General features: G+C 35.6%; 1 pseudogene; it reads left to right on the top strand.

Annotated features, from left to right (window-relative positions):
* The first annotated feature begins 2,940 nt into the window (after positions 1–2,940).
* The window catches only part of LOC113311427, a 29,399-nt pseudogene continuing 15,411 nt past the window's right edge, over positions 2,941–16,928 (top strand).

The raw sequence follows: 16,928 nt of genomic DNA, 5'->3' as shown, positions 1-16,928 counted from the left end.
CCCATGCCTATAGTGTGGGAGCTCAAAACAATGCCACCATACTATCTCTCTAACTTTGGCATATTATTACAAAACTATGTTTTTAAATATATACCCCAACAAAAGGTTAGCGCTTACCACCTAATTTGGGTATTTCCCAATAACATGCGGGATAGTGCCCAACTAACATACAAGGATACAGAGCAATGGTTCAAGTGCCATTCCATGTAATCTTCAAAACTCCAGTTTGAAAAGATCCCACAAGAGTATTCCATTGTTTAAGCTCAAAATTAAACCTGCTAAAAACAACATTCATCTTACGTGAAAACTTAAAGTTAGGTAGTTAACACAAAAAAGGGGTCATTTAAAGTTTAGACACCATTGCGCACTTCTATTATCCGAAGGATTAAACCATCATATCCTCTCTGTCTCTCTCTCTCAAACTCAAAAAATTCTCAAATCAGTTGTGGTGCACATTGGAAAAAAAAAAAGAAACAGCTGCCCACATCAATAATTTGCCACTTCAAAGACAATAATGAGATAATCCAAAGTCCAACGTGGTTTACATTGTACTTTGGACATTCGGTACTACGGTAACACGTTTGAACTGTCTGGTTGCCATAACTTGCTGCAGATACCGCAACTCATGGAGCAAAGCTACTTCCAAGCACATGTTATAGCTTGCAAATGGTTATTAGCTCATACGAGCTCTATGAACTCCTGAAGTCAGTTGAAACTTAGATTTGCACGGTTGCAACACTAATTATGTAGTGTCTCAGATTTAATTAGTACCCTAGCATAATTAGATTTCTTATTCAAACTTAAATTTCTAATTAAAAACGGTTAATCCTAACGCTAAATGTTAATTTCCAAAAGAATTTAGATGATCTCGGCTAATTTGATTTGACTAATAAAACACTGGAAATTGCTTAAGCGGACACGGCCGGGCTGTAGGTTTCGGCTAATTTGACCCGACTAACAAAACAAATTGCTTAACCGGCCCCGGCTAATTTGACCCGACCAATAAAACACTGGAAATTGCCAACGATCCCGATCCCGACTACTATGATCTAACTAATTAAACACACTACTGTGACTCGACTAACCAACACACTATAATATGATACGACCAACTAAATATGTGGGCACTTTTCTCTTCTGCTATGACCCGACTAACTAAATATGCTTTCGACTATTAAAAACAGGACCAACTAACACACTAATTTTAATGGATTTTGGACTAGCTATTTCCTGCATATTTTATGTCTTGGAATAATGGATTTTTCAGAAATTTTATGTCTATCTATTTTGCAGACCTCAACTTCTTCGTGGTGATTTGATTTCACGGGATGCGAGGAAAAACAAGGAAAGATCAGGTTTCTGCATGTGGGTGAAGAGGGCGGTCTGCAATACTTCATGGACAGATTGTATATGAATAATTTCACTTCATTTTTTTTTTAACATACACATACTTGTGTATTCAAAAATATTGGTTGCAATATTGTGATTTTTGAGATTCAGTCAAGTTTTCTCATTCGTTGGATGTACATATTTATTCGTTTGCACGATCATTAAATTCGCTTTGAAAAAAAACGGTTAGGATTGGTGGCTAAGTCAACATGTATCGTGTGTACATGTGAGAAAACAGGTTTCAGTTGTGAAATCATACTCAAACAAGTTGAATCTGGATAAGATATGGAATAAAAAAAATAGATTGTTTAAAAATGTGGTTCTAAAACAAATATAAGACATTCAATATCGCAATCCAAGTGTTGAGCTATTTCCCTACCATTTGGAATGTGAGCAACAAGTATTTTTCCAGTATACGGTTTATATATATATGAGGTCTAAATACAATGAGCATGAGCAAGAAGAAATTTCTACATCGGTCCGTTTGAGGCAAATAAGGAATTTGAGACGCGATATGACAAAGTTGAAATTCAAAAACGGGGAATTGAAAAAGTTTCCCTACGCTTGACATCGAGAGAATTATGGCAAGAAATAACATGACCCGCCGGGAATTTCCAATGATTCCCTTGACAAAAACGGATGCGTCAGAAATATTGAAGTACTCGTGCTTCATAAAACTAAATTAATGGCCAATTAATTTAGGTTAATTAGTAATTATGTATGGTATTTTCTCTCCTATTCAAAAAAAAAGTAAATAAAAATAAAAGATAAACTTTCCATGACTTTAGTCAAAGTTAGAAGTAGGCAAATGACTAGTTGGCGAAGTTGTCCCTCAATAAGCTTAGTCTCCGCCTTGTAGAATGCATCTAAGTTAAGGGCCAATCCCGTATTGCATAAACTCAGCCAGTCAGCCTAATGCGCACGCCAATACCAATTTCACGTTTTCTATGATTTTATATTGGAGGTCCTACTTTTTATTTAAAGCTGGACCACTTGCATCCTCTTTAATCAGGTAAACGAAGACAACTCCATGTGGAAATGAGCAACTTGCCAAATAATATTATCATCGTACTACTATGGTGGGGAACAACTTTTATTTGTCAAGTAAGCGGGCGAATTCGGGCAAATTCACATTTTGAGTTGCCGGCTCAAGTATATCTTAACTTAAAGCATTCTTCCGAACTCAAAGTTCTTCATTTATGCAACACATCGGCTGCCAGTATATGAGGAGCTTCTAAATCACCGTTTAGAGACAAGACACCTATTGCCTCAGTTAACTTAGCTCTTAAATCACCATTTACAAATATCAGCGACAAATTGAATGAGGTCCTGTTACATTATTCGCAATTAGGAAGTAGCTATTGCACATTAAAAGCAGGAACTAAATAGCCTTTGTTATTTGATTGAAATTATCTCCATACACATTAGACTGTTCTGTGTAGTTATTGATCACTTGCAGTTTATGCTCCACTCTTGCTGTGAATTGATAATGGCGGTTAACATCTTCTTTTGTGCAATTGCCTTCTTCATTTCTCTGTTGGTTATGCTTGATATCGTATTCACTTCAAGAAACGAGTAGGGCGCAGACTCCCACCAAGTCCCATATCCTTGCCAATCATTGGTCATATGCATCTCATTTCTGCAGTCCCTTACCGATCTTTTCACAAACTCTCAATCCAATATGGTTCATTGATCTATCTTGGCCTAGGTTCCATTTCATGCATGGTCGTTTCTTCTCCTGAATTAGCAAAAGAATTTCTCACAACCAGCGAACTAAACTTTGCATCACGCCCAGTAACCATAGCCGTCAATTACATCAATTACAACTCATCTGGCTTCGCTTTCGCTCCTTCAGGAACCTTGTGGAGTTTCATGAAAAAGGTTTTGATGTCGAAGTTACTCGGTGGCCAGGCTCTGGTGAAACATCACCACATCCGAAGACATGAGATCCATAGCTTAGTTCAGCTGTTGATAAAGAAATCTACCAATGGGGATAGAGTAACCGTTTCAGGAGAACTCCTGAATCTTTCAAATAACATAATTATGCGAATGATCGGCAATGTCAAGTTTTCTACAAGTAGCAATGTAGGATCAGAATCTCGCAGCAATAATGCCTCAGCGAAATTATTAACAACACAACACAACAACGTCGCAAAATAACTTCAGTAACGAATTAATAAACGACGTCAGCGAAATCATGAGAAAAAAAATTTGATGGTCCTGCGAAAATTAGAGAGTTTGCGAGATTAACATTTGTAAGGTTGCGAGAATGTCGCAAGCCATATCCAAAAATAAAAGTTAGATTAGTTGTCTTCTACTATGTAAAATTCTATATATAAAGAGCCGATCAGCTGTAAAGAAGAGAGAGATCTTTTCTGATTGAGAAGCAAGTAAATAGGAGAGAGAAAATCCAGAGCAGTGGTTATTCTTGATTCCTTTATCTTTTCTTGTAAAATTGTTCAAAGATTCATCAATAAAATTAAGATTGTTAATCTAAAATGAGTTGAATGCTAATGAAATCTTGTGAGGGGTGTAGTGTAGGATTTCCTGCAACTACATAATGGCGCTAGAAACAGGGAGGGGTAATTGAAGATTGAAGATTATTCTAGAAAAAATTGATGATTAATATTGAGATTTGTGAAGATTTGGAGTGATTGATTAATAATTTTACATAATCTCTTGCAATTCATTAATATTGAAAAAATGGCTAGAAGAAGAAATACATCAGAACAACCAACTACTGTTAGAAGAAGCAAGAGAATTGCTGGAAGGGAAAGAAGTGATATGGGAGAATCTACTAGAATGAGAAATAATAGAGAAAATCAAATTCAACCACCAGTTCAACAAACACTAGTACAACGAAGGAATACAGATTCTGATAGGGTGAGTATACACACTTGGCAATCAAATTCAGCAGAAGAAGTAGAAGAAGAACAACAAACCAGAAACCATAGACATGTAGAGAGAAATCAAGAAGCAGATGAAGGAATAATTCATGGAGATGAGGAAATTGGAGCGTTAGAAACGTTGAGACGAAGAACACATGAAGAAAGAAGAGCTGAGGCAGAAGAACGTGCGAATTTAACAAGGAAAAATCACGAATTGAGGATGAAAAATATGAGACTACAGAGTAGAAGATCGAGAAGTATTACAAAATCATATTCAAGATCGACTAGAAGACAGATGAGGCGAAACTCACCCACAATTAATGCCGGAAATAATATTCAAGAAGAAATATCAAATCCTGATGAAGAACATCGCAAAACTAGAGAAAGGACTGATGATCGTTACGTTCCACAAAATGAAACTTTTGATGATAGGAAGGATGATAGAAATCAAGAGAACGGACAACGTCAGGGACAAAATAATCAAGATGGCGAAGGGAATCAAGAGGAAGGAAGGAGAATTTTACATGAGATAGAAGCTCAAAGAAATCAACAAACAATCGAAGAAGAAATTGAAAGACATTATGCTGAAAAAACACGTTTAATTTGTGAACGTGAAAGATTGAGAGCAGAAATGGAAGAACAAGAGCTTCAGGAAACAATTCGCCAGAACAATCACGACAATCGAGAAAGAACACAAAATCGGAATAACAGTAATATCAATGAAGAGTATGATAGAGTACAGAGAATGGCTGAAAGACAGCGAATGGAATTGATGAGAAATGAACAAAATTATGGAGGGGAAAATGAGAGACATCATCATATGCGAATTCAAGATAGAGATGAGGAAGAGAATCGCAGAAGAAGACGAGATGAAGATGATGAAGAAGAAATGCAAAATTTCGCGAGAGAAGAAAGATATGATCGCAAAAGAAGGGAGACGAAATTAAAAAGACCAATGGATCAAAATTCAGGTGTAAATAAACAAATCTTAAAAGAATTAGAAGAAATTAGAGGAATACTAAATAATAGAGGAGAAGTAGGCAGAAGACAATTGGATGAAGCTATAGAAGAAGGTGCGAAAACTCCATTTACAAGGGAAGTACAACTAGGAGGAATACCACCGAAATGCAATTTGCCCCCATTAACCAGCATTTTCGATGGAATAACTTGTGCAATTCAACACATTAAATCCTACGTGAGGTGCATGTTGCAATGGGAAAATCATGATGTTGTATTATGCCAGTATTTCGCATCCATCTTAACAGGGGAGGCGTTAAAATGGTTCGAAGGTCTACCAAAGAATACAATAACATCCTTCAATCATTTGCAGACTACATTCCTGGGGGCATATATAAGTAATAATTCTTCGTGACCTGGTATTGAAGACGTTTTTGGATTAAAACAAAGAATTGGCGAAAGTTTGAAGCACATAACTAAAAGATGGAGGACTATGTGTAGAGAAATGGCTGGCCGTGTAGATGAGAGATATCTTATCTTATCATTTATCAATGCTATTTTTGCAACCAACCTATTGTATATCCAAATTTTCAGAGTCAAGAATACAATCACGATGACTGAATTGCGAGAACTTCAGGAAGAATATATTGCTCTAGGGGAAAGGAAAAATGAAATGGAATCATATCCGGTTGCGAACATCAGTTCACAAACAGCGAATGCAAGTTTATTACCCAAACTAATAAACACTAGTGGAAAACAACAATTCGGCGACCGCCAGGACACGTCATATATACGAGTTAAACGACCTGTTCTAGGGTTCTCTGAATGGGTCGTTTATAAAGCATTTTTTAATTGCACGACCCTTATTGTGTGGGTCTCTGAACAGAGACCGTTTCTTACAGTAATTAGATGTTGACCCGCAATACTGGTCGTATATTTGAATTATAATATAAAAAAAATACAGATTCAGATCAGCTGAAATGTCTGAATCTGAATTAATCTTACTGGCATTTTAGTCAAACAGTCAAGTCATGTTAAGTCAAACAGTCAAGTCAAGTTAAGTCAAACGACAGTCAAGTCAAATCAAACTGAAATTCAAATGCAACCTCAAATTTAATTGAAATTCAAATGCAACTCAAATTTAACTGATATTCAAGTGCAACTTCAAATTTAACTGAAATTTATAATCAAACTGAGAATTTTAACATTCATTCATTTTATCCATTGGGTGTAAAACTAAACAAAAAAGATGAACTACTGAGTTCAGAGAATACATGTCCAAGATAACTATGTTTTGACAACAACATGCTAAACTAATAGACAACTGATGAAAAACAAAATGATAATTCAGCTCCTCCTATGACAATGAACTTAATTAGCCAATCCTTCACAAATGATATCAAGCAGAGCATCCATGTGTTGTGTCCTTGGTTCACATGCGACTTTCTTCAAAGAAAATCAACAGTACAATGACTTCGTTCAGTTCATAATACACGGTAGAACAAAATAAGTTACTAGATATAGGTCATGTACAACAGTGTGAGGTAATTTGACAGACATTCTAGCAATGGGTAGTAGCTGAAAGCACATGTGTGAGGTATTTTGACATATAGGTTATGTAGATAACAATTGGCTCATTAATTGCAGGGATCAAACCATAATCATTTCCATTCTACCAGAATAATCAAGACCACAACTATAATTCAGATCAATTGAACAACTTATACAATCCAAGCAAAACTCATTGTGATATACAATCATAAACTCAGCTTACTTTCCAATCCACCCATAGCTGCTATCTCAATTTCCCTGAACTACTACCACCAGATTCAACAACCTCATCATTAACAATACTAAAAACTTATTTCCTGCATCATTTCCATACATACAAATTCTCTGTGACTCAACCATAACTTTAAACTACAAACATAACCATAACCTAATCTAGGTCACGTGTGAGGTAAGATTCAGCATGCTATTTGACCCAAATAAGTACCTAGTTGTCAAGGTTCTGACTATACAATGCCTTTAAGATGCACAGGAAAACACAAAATCAGAGGTTCAAGGTTTGTTGTCAACTCACATGTGTGCAGGGGAGCTACATGATTTCCACCAGTTGAATTATAAGGTGTTGGTCAAGTTCATTCACGTACGTGTATCCCCATTTCTCGTTCCCTTGGAAAGATAACCAATTGTAGAAAATGAAATTAAAAAGAAAGTAAAATATCTAACATAACAAATATGGAATCTACTAGAAGAGACATGTAAGAAGAAATATAATGAAACCTTACCTGAGCTTCTCCACTCCAATACTCATCATCTCCAACAGTTGTCAAAATTGACGGAGCTTCATTCTCATTTGTAGTAAAGCCCCTATCATCAATTCCAAGCACCCACGAAGAAGTAAACAAAAACATTTATCTATCTAGTAATTGACAAGTTTTTTTTTTCAAACTGCAATATGAATCCGTGAGTTCAGAACAATACACAAGTCCTAGTTAGCTAATAAGAAAACACTTTCCCTAGTGTCACTCTTTAGAGCAGCTTTAGCTGAACTCATGTTACATCGTACACTTTCTCTAGATGCAGAGCCAGACACAAGATACTTAGTCAAAGCATACAGATAGAGGCGTAGAGTAAACATGTGAATAATCAGGTGCACTCACCAAGTAAATGCAAGTTTCTTGCCTAGACTAAATATACAAAAATAAGTAAAAGAATACCCTTCTTTCAGAGTCAAAATAGCCGTGTGAGTAGCATCTTCAAGCTCCATATCATCAGTATACCTACAATGAGAGGAAAACTTAAACAACTTAGCAAGGCGTGGATCCACGTGATGCTTGTAAAAAAATTTCGCAATTAACCATAAGACCATAAAAATACATTATGCTAGTCAAAAATACTGTAATCCATTATAGCAATTGCTCTATGCGATTTCAAACTTCAAATCTAAATTGACTTAAAACTCCAATAGTTAACAAAGTTGAGTAGGTTTCTGAATAATTTCTTACCCAGATTGAGTAAACTCTTGCATGACAGCAGCAGTTTCTCAGACAATTTGTGTAACAGATATTGGTTCCCGCACAACCAGAATACAATGAAGTTAAAATATTTGCATAAGTACTGTAACTAAAACAGGGTAAGTAGAAATTAGTGTTTGAAGGAAAGAGAAAAACACAAAATGCTATAAGATGCATTTTCTTGTCAAAAGACGGTTCTAACAACACAAAAGTAATGACAAGAAAACCACACATCAACGATGTATTAGTACTTGTATAATCTGTAATACTGTTGTGCCTGCTTCCTACTTTGATGAACCAAAACTCTAGAATCGTGACCCATCCCTGAAACCAAAACCGAATGTACTTAGGCAAGAAAGAGCATTTGATTACAGCATATTGAAGATAGTAAAGCAACATACAAACATTCTCTGTTGAAAGTATACTTGTGCTCTGTTATAAGCATACATGAGACCCCAAAAAGACTAGCTATGCCAACTCCTGCAGTACCCTGTAAAAATATATTACAAAGTCAGATCAAAGATGAATTAAGGATCAAAGATACCAAAGCTAATACGAGGACACCCCCAAACCGACCTCTCCTCATATCATATACTTGTCTACAAGAAAATTACTTTGAAAGATTAACAAAGTAACACAGAAACCTAGTCAACTTGGATTAAAAATCATCATTCTAAGTCATATTGGAACTAAGAATAACATCATACATAATCCAATACTAATATACGTACAACCACTGAAGTATTCATTTTATAACTATCATGTTGTTAGAACAGAAATCCCGTTTCATTTGACATCAACCAAAACAAAATTACTTCGAAGAAAACAGAACGTGCTTGTACATTAACATCACCAAACCAGTAATCCTTTCACATGAATTGAGTCAAAATCAATTAAAATTAAACATATTACTTCATTACCTAGACCCTAATATATGATCAGTAGACTAAATCTAAACAAACAAACCCCAACTTCAGTATCATAAAAACAACTAACACCACCCAAATACCAAAATCAGATAAAACTTTTACCTGATGAAGATGTTCCTATAAGTTATCTGTCTGACTGAAATCAAACAACAAATACCTGAAATCAAACAAATACAAATAATGGTTAAAACCCAATGAAGACAGCCAACCAAAAAGAAAATCAAGTTGAAAGAAAAGAAAATAAAATAATTAAAACTCAAATGTTGTACCTGATCAAATTTGTAAAATCAAACCCTAATAACCGCACCAAATTGAGAAATCAACCTGAAATCAACAAATAATCAAAAAAGATTAAAACCCAATGAAGACAATCAACCAAATCAACAAAAAGAAAATAATTGTTTTTTAAAACTTAAATTCTGCACCTGTGAAGTTTGCAAAATCAATCCCTAATAACCGCACCAAATTGAGAAATCAACCTGAAATCAACTAATAATTGAAAAATGATTAAAACCCAGTGAATAGAATCAACCAAATCAACAAATAAAGTTATAAGAAAATAAAATAAACAGAACTTGAATTGAAACCTAACTGTACCTGATGTTGTTTGAAAAATCAAACCCTAACTTCACAAGATTCATTGATGTGGAAGGTTTATCGAGTATCTATTAGATTTTCAGATGAACAAATTCATGGTGGACTCTGGTTCATGGTGGTGTTCATAGAAAAGGCGTTTTCTGTTGCGACTATAGGGTTTGGGTGAAGTGAACAAAGTGAAGAGAGACAAAGATAACGAGATATATATAGGCTCAGAAACTACCAGATTTAAATCGCTGGATGAGGGTCGTCGAACCGGTAGTTCCATGATGGCAAAATAGTAAATAAAATTTCTAATTCAGAGACAGCTTATTAAGCTCTCGGAATTTTTCCGTGTTTTTACCAAACTAGAGACGGCTATCTTTGGTCAACGATCTAACTACAGTCAATGAGGGTCTCTGATGTGGGTTGCTAAATACCCATTTTCCACTAGTGAAACACAGTGGCGAGCACTTCGCAAGTACAACAAGAAAAGGTGACGGGCAACAATCAACATAAACTGGTAGCTATGGGAAGCCGAGATCAAGAGGAGTATGAAGGAGAAAGAAATTTCTACAATCGTGGTGGAAATAACAAAATTCAAAGACTCGATCAGCCGCAAGAAACTTATGGAGGTCAAAGAAAAAACTATAATAGAGGACAAGGAGGTCACAAGGTGGTATGAGAAGAAATCAAGATGCCACCTCTAAATGCAAGTGTGAAGAAAATATGGGAAGCTATAATTTTGATGGAGAATATACCAACACCATGGAACATGGGAACGAAACCACATCCAAACCACAGAAGTCATGAGTTTTGTTCTTATCATCATTTTCATGGACATACTACAAATGATTGGAGAAATGTAAAAAGAATTATTCTGAGAATGATAGATCAAGGAAAACTAAACCACTTTTTGGTAGGGCACCCACAATCTCAACCATTGCCACCACTACCAGAGCATCACAAAGTAAACACGATGAAAAAGAAGGAAACATTCTTCATAGAAGTTGGTGCAAAAGCAAAGAATCTATTATGTCACTCTATCGTACATTCATACAAGACAATTGAAGATTTTCATGACAATGATTTGAGTAGAGTGTTCACAAGAGATAATGATGGAAGAGAAATTATGAATATTGCGAAAATCTCGCCACTAGAAGAATGGCAGAAACAAATTATTTCTTTTACCGCAGAAGAAATCCCCGAAGGTGAAGAGGTACATGATAATCCATTGGTAGTAAAATTAGAAATTAATCCAAAACCGAAAGAAGATGAGGATGATGAAGCTGAAGATTCATGAGCAATTAATAAGATCCTAATCGATACTGGAAGCTCTGTGAACATCTTATTTTATCATACTTATAAAACTATGGGAGGAAGAGATGATGATCTTATACCATCAACATATAAGATATATGGTTTTAATGGTACTGCCAACAAGCCTAAAGGGGAGGTTATTATGCGAATTCCATTGAAGGGAATATCTTCTGAAATCCTATTCTGTGTCGTTGATGTAGAATCACCCTACAATGCATTAATTGTTAGACCTTGGCTGCATGGGATTCTAGGTGTAGCTTCAACTTTCCACCAGTGCATCAAATTCCCTCCCCCCAGCGGTGTAGGAATCATAAAGGGAGATTGGGTTGAAGGAAAGAGGTGTTACGAAACTGCGGTAGAATCCTGCGAAGGAAGAGCAAACAAGAAGGAAAGTTGGCGACACAAAATCAAAAAGACACAAAGAAGTGTGAGGTTGATGGTGGATGCAATCGAAAGAAAAGAAGAAGAGATGTTGCGAAACTAATGCTAGCTCAGAATAAAAAATGGTGAACATACCACAACCAATGAAACAGTAGAAGAAAATAACAAAGAAGCAAAGGATAGCAAAGGTAATGTATGAATGATCGATTTGTTGCGACACTGTCGCAATAAATAAAATTCTCAAAAATACATTTTATTGAATGACAAAATTGAGATTCCAAAATGAAAATACTAAATGATGATGTGCAAGAATCTCGCAGAGATAATGAATTCTACAAAATAAAATCAGAGAACAATGACAAAAAAGAAAGGGGCGAACCTTTATGGCGTACACCCTAGTTCGCGAATACAATTTCGCAAGAGGCAAATGTAAGACCTAAAGTAGGTCATATAAGGGGGTACCTGTTGCATGGCTCAGGAAAGGCTACACCGCCACCGGAACCTGAGTCATGGAGATTTGGGGTCAATAAATCCCATCCGGGAGAGGCACCTTGGATTCTCAGCTTAAGCATATGACTTAGGTTGGGCGACTAAGGTAATAAGGATTCTCCCAAGGAGTGCAGAATCTGATAAAGGCGTCGAGGTACACGGTTGAGTCAAGAGTGCCAGGGGCGTCTGGAGCGTACCTTGCCATTCTTGACAAGTCTTGGCTTATACTGCACTCGTCCCGAAGAAAATCCCACTTAGGGTGCAGTCTCGTAACCATAAACCCTATAGGTAAAGGGGATTAGAGGCTGCGAAAACAAGTGGTTGTTGTTAAGACTGGATGGGAGGAGCTAACCTTGTATGGTAGAAGTACGCCTCCTTGAAGGGGCAACCATGGGGGAGATAAGGGAGGCACCCTCCATTAGGGAGCTGATAAGTGTCTTAAGAAGCAAATGTCATGAGGCTTTTTAATCGCAAGGGTATTAAGGCTTGTCATATTTGTGCAACAATCCTAAAGAGGCAATAATACTAAAGAAAAAGATAAGACGAGATCAATGGGTTTTCGCATGAAAGTGTGAAGACGTCCTGCGATTTCGTCGCAAGACGGCAATGTAATGGGGCTTTATTTTCGCAAGAATATTTAGGCCTGTTATATTGTCGCAACATTCCTGAAGAGGCCATAAAAGAGAATAGTTAAGGCAAGATCAATGGGTTTTTGCATGAAAGTTCAAGGACGTCCTGTGATTTTGTCGCAAAGACAAGAGGTGGCATAATAAGACCTTTAACTAGGAAGGAAAAATAAGACCACATAGGGATGAGATTTTGAAAAGAATCAAAATTCATTTTGCATATGATTGCGAAATTATACATAAACAACTGCGAAGTTGAGGCACAAAATAAGAAAAATATGCAAAATCTCCCATTTGGATACAAATAACAGAGGCAAGTATGGGAATGAATGAAATTAGAAAATGTTATTTGTCTCCACATGATAGATTTACGCAAAAATTAAAAAATTAATGATTATATTGATCAACCATATTGCAAGGAAGAATTGTTTTAATGAATGCAAGTCAAAATGAAAGAAACTCATATATTAAGGAATATGGAGAACCAAAAGAATTCGCAAATATACAGAAAGGATGAATAAATGTACAAATATTACATAAGATTAAAGAAAGAAACAAAGACTACTTCTTAGTTGATCCTTCATCATCTTCCTCAGACTTGTTACCTTCTTCGCCTGCATCAGAACTTTTATCTCCATCAGAACCTTCATAACCATCAGATTTTCATCATCAGCTTTGCTATCAGAAATAGTCAGACTAGGAATGTTCTTTGGGATCTCCTCCAAGAGACAAGGATAATCAGAATGAGGAATACTATGGTCATCAGAAACCATTTGAATAGTTTGATTGCGAAAATGCATATCATCGTTCTTAAAGTTCGCAACAGTGATCTTGATTTGATTCTTTAATCTAGAATACTTATCGTTGCGAGAAGAAAGATTCTTTGCGAGTTCCTCTTTTTCAGCTTCAAGTTCCTCAATTCTTTCGTGATATATACTTTCAGAATATGTGAGCGAAAGGCAATCAATTAATAACTTGATGAAAATTCATAAGAAACAAAAGATTAGTGAAGAAGAACAGTTAATAACCTTCTCTGTTGTAGTTGCAGGAAATCCCACACTACACCTCTCATATGATTTCATTATTAATCAACTCATTTTAGGTTTACTCTCTTAATTTTATTAATCAGTCTTTGAATATTCATACAAGAAAAGATAAAGAAATCAAGAATGATCTGTGGTCTAGACTTTCTCTATCCTATTTACTTGTTTCTTACTCAAAAAAGATATCCCTCTCTCTTTACAACTCGAACTACTATTTATAAGAAAATACATAGTGGATGACAGCTAATCTGTCCTTTATTTTAGGGTATGGTCTGCGACATTCTCGCAACCTTACAAATGTTAATTTTGTAAAATTTCTAATTTTCGCAGGACTATCATATCTTTCTCGTGATCTTAGCTGGCGTCATCTATTTTATCATTTCTGAAATTGTTCTGCGACGCTGTTGTGCTGTGTCATTGATAATTTCGCTGAAACATTGTCATTGCGAGATTCTGATCCTACATCTTGCCTCTTCTCATATCTTCTCTGCAAAGTAGAGAATGATGTGAGAAATGTCGCAGATGTTCTCCTCTTCATCTTCTGCATTTATCACACGTATTCTTTCTTCCATTTATTTCTTGACACGTCTTTTGTAACCGTTGCTTTTTAACCGCTTATATCTTTCCGTATTAATCGTGTTTATTTTCTAGAGGAGAAATTCCCTTTATATATATATTCCTTCTCACTATCTTTTTTCTTTCTTTTTATTTTCTCTGCAACTTCATCGTTCTTCTGCAAATTCCATTATTGCAACTTTTCTTCTTTATTCTTCAATCTTTTTAAGTTCTTCTTCATCTTCATACTATTTCTTCTGCAGATGTTCATAGTTCGTAATTTTCTTCGAAACAATCTCCCTGCTATTGTCTTCCATGGATTCATCAAGGTTAGTTTTCTTTTTTCTTCTGAAATTGATCTTGTTTATTTCCTTATTTGATGTTGTTTATGTGATTCCCATACTCTTGTTATTTCAGCAAAAGCGCTTCCAACACTAGATTTACATTTCAGAACCCTAACATTCCCAAATCGCAGCATATGGTTGTTGCACATAAGATAAAGTCTGGGAATGAGAAGGTAGTAAGAAACATTATCCTTTTCTAATAACAATATTGTTTCCTCTGTTTCTTATCTGGATTGTAATTCACAGGGCGATAAAGATGTTAATAAACCTCTCAAGAAATCTCTCCACCTTAAAACTGTTCCAACTTCTGTTCCCTTCCACTTACTCATCTATTCTAAATCTTCTGCGACATCTTCGCAAGATAAACCTTTATCTCCAATTCGCGAAAACGCTGCCTCAGACTTCCTATCTTCAGCTGAATTCTCAATGATTGAATCTCCCCTTGTTGATCCTGCTGTGAATGAAACCTCTTTTCTTCCCATTGATAATATTTCTCAACCTTCTATCTCTACTAGTTCTCTACCTAAATCTCTTCCTCTTTCGAAAGAAACTGTGGAAGGGATAAATATTTCTTTCAAAGTTTTATCTGAAGTTCTGGATGATGTCAAGAAATCTTCTATTGATCCTATCAAGTCTAATGTTTGCGAAATTCTGAGCAAGCGTTTGGGTTCTGACAGAGCTGCTTCGCAGACAGCTTTGGAAAAAGAATGTAATGCTCTTCGTCTCGAAAATCAGAAACTTCAGAATGTTTTACTGTATCGTGATAATCTTCGCAAGAAGAATGATGATTTGAGAGGTATGATTTTCTTATCTTTGTCTTTAATTTGCCTTTTTAATGGTTTTATCCTTTCCATATTTAATTATCCTTGGAATCCCTCTTTCGCATGTTAAGCTTTAAACCAGAAACGAATAATGGAGAGATATCAATTTGAATCTGCTGTTGAAGAAGCCCGTGTTGATAAGGAAATCTCACTAGTGGAAAATGGGTGTTTAACTACCCACATCCGAGACACTCATTAATGGTAGTTGGACCGCCGACCATAAATAACCGTATCTGATATAATAAGAAAATGGACCATATCCGAGAGCTTAATAAGCTGTCTCAGAATAACAAAATTTATTTACCCTTGTATCCCTCTTGGAACTCCAATTCAGAGACCCGCAGGTGTACATTGCAGTTACTGTTTTAGATGTCTGATGAACGGCTGTAGATGTTTAAGATTTGAGCCATTGATTGAGATGAGATGGATGGCTGGATCGGAAAGAAGAGACCTCGTTATTATCGAGGATAAAGATATCTTCTCCTTCTATCTACGCCTCATTTTTCTCCTCTTCACACTCACTCCTCACTCCTCAGCTTGTCTTTCCCTCTCCCTCCAACCACCACCGACTACCTTCAAAGAAATCATCTATCTACCACATCCATGAACAACACCAACACCGATCTTCAGCACAAAAACAACATCGATCTTGTAGTTAGACCGTTGGCCATTAGTGAAGTTAGGGTTTGGTTTTTCAAACAACATCAGGTACAATTAGGTTTCAATTCAAGTTATCGTTATTTCTTTTCTTATAACTTTATTTGTTGATTTGGTTGATTCTCTACACTGGGTTTTAATCATTTTTTGATTATTGGTTGATTTCAGGTTGATTTCTCAATTTGCTGCGATTATTAGGGATTGATTTTGCAAACTTCACAGGTACAAAATTTGAGTTTTAATTTATTTATTTTTTGTTGATTTGGTTGATTCTCTTCGTTGGGTTTTAAGCTTTTTTCGATTATTGGTTGATTTCAGGTTGATTTCTCAATTTGGTGCGGTTATTAGGGTTTGATTTTACAAATTTGATCAGGTACAACATTTGAGTTTTAATTATTTTATTTTCTTTTCTTTCAACTTGATTTTCTTTTTGGTTGGCTGTCTTCATTGGGTTTTAACCATTATTTGTATTTGTTTGATTTCAGGTATTTGTTGTTTGATTTCAGTCAGACAGATAACTTATAGGAACATCTTCATCAGGTAAAAGTTTTATCTGATTTTGGTATTTGGGTGGTGTTAGTTGTTTTTATGATACTGAAGTTGGGGTTTGTTTGTTTAGATTTAGTCTACTGATCATGTATTAGGGTCTAGGTAATGAAGTAATATGTTTAATTTTAACTGATTTTGTCTCAATTCATGTGAAAGGATTACTGGTTTGGTGATGTTAATGTACAAGCACGTTCTGTTTTCTGCGAAGTAATTTTGTTTTGGTTGATGTCAAATGTAACGGGATTTCTGTTTTAACAACATGATAGTTATAAAATGAATACTTCAGTGGTTGTACGTATATTAGTATTTGATTAGTATGATGTTATTCTTAGTTCCAATATGACTTAGAATGATGATTTTTAATCCAAGTTGACTAGGTTTTTG

This window comes from Papaver somniferum, chromosome 9, assembly GCF_003573695.1.
Source record: "Papaver somniferum cultivar HN1 chromosome 9, ASM357369v1, whole genome shotgun sequence".
Taxonomy (NCBI): domain Eukaryota; kingdom Viridiplantae; phylum Streptophyta; class Magnoliopsida; order Ranunculales; family Papaveraceae; genus Papaver; species Papaver somniferum.
This window is presented reverse-complemented; position numbering and strand designations above follow the sequence as displayed.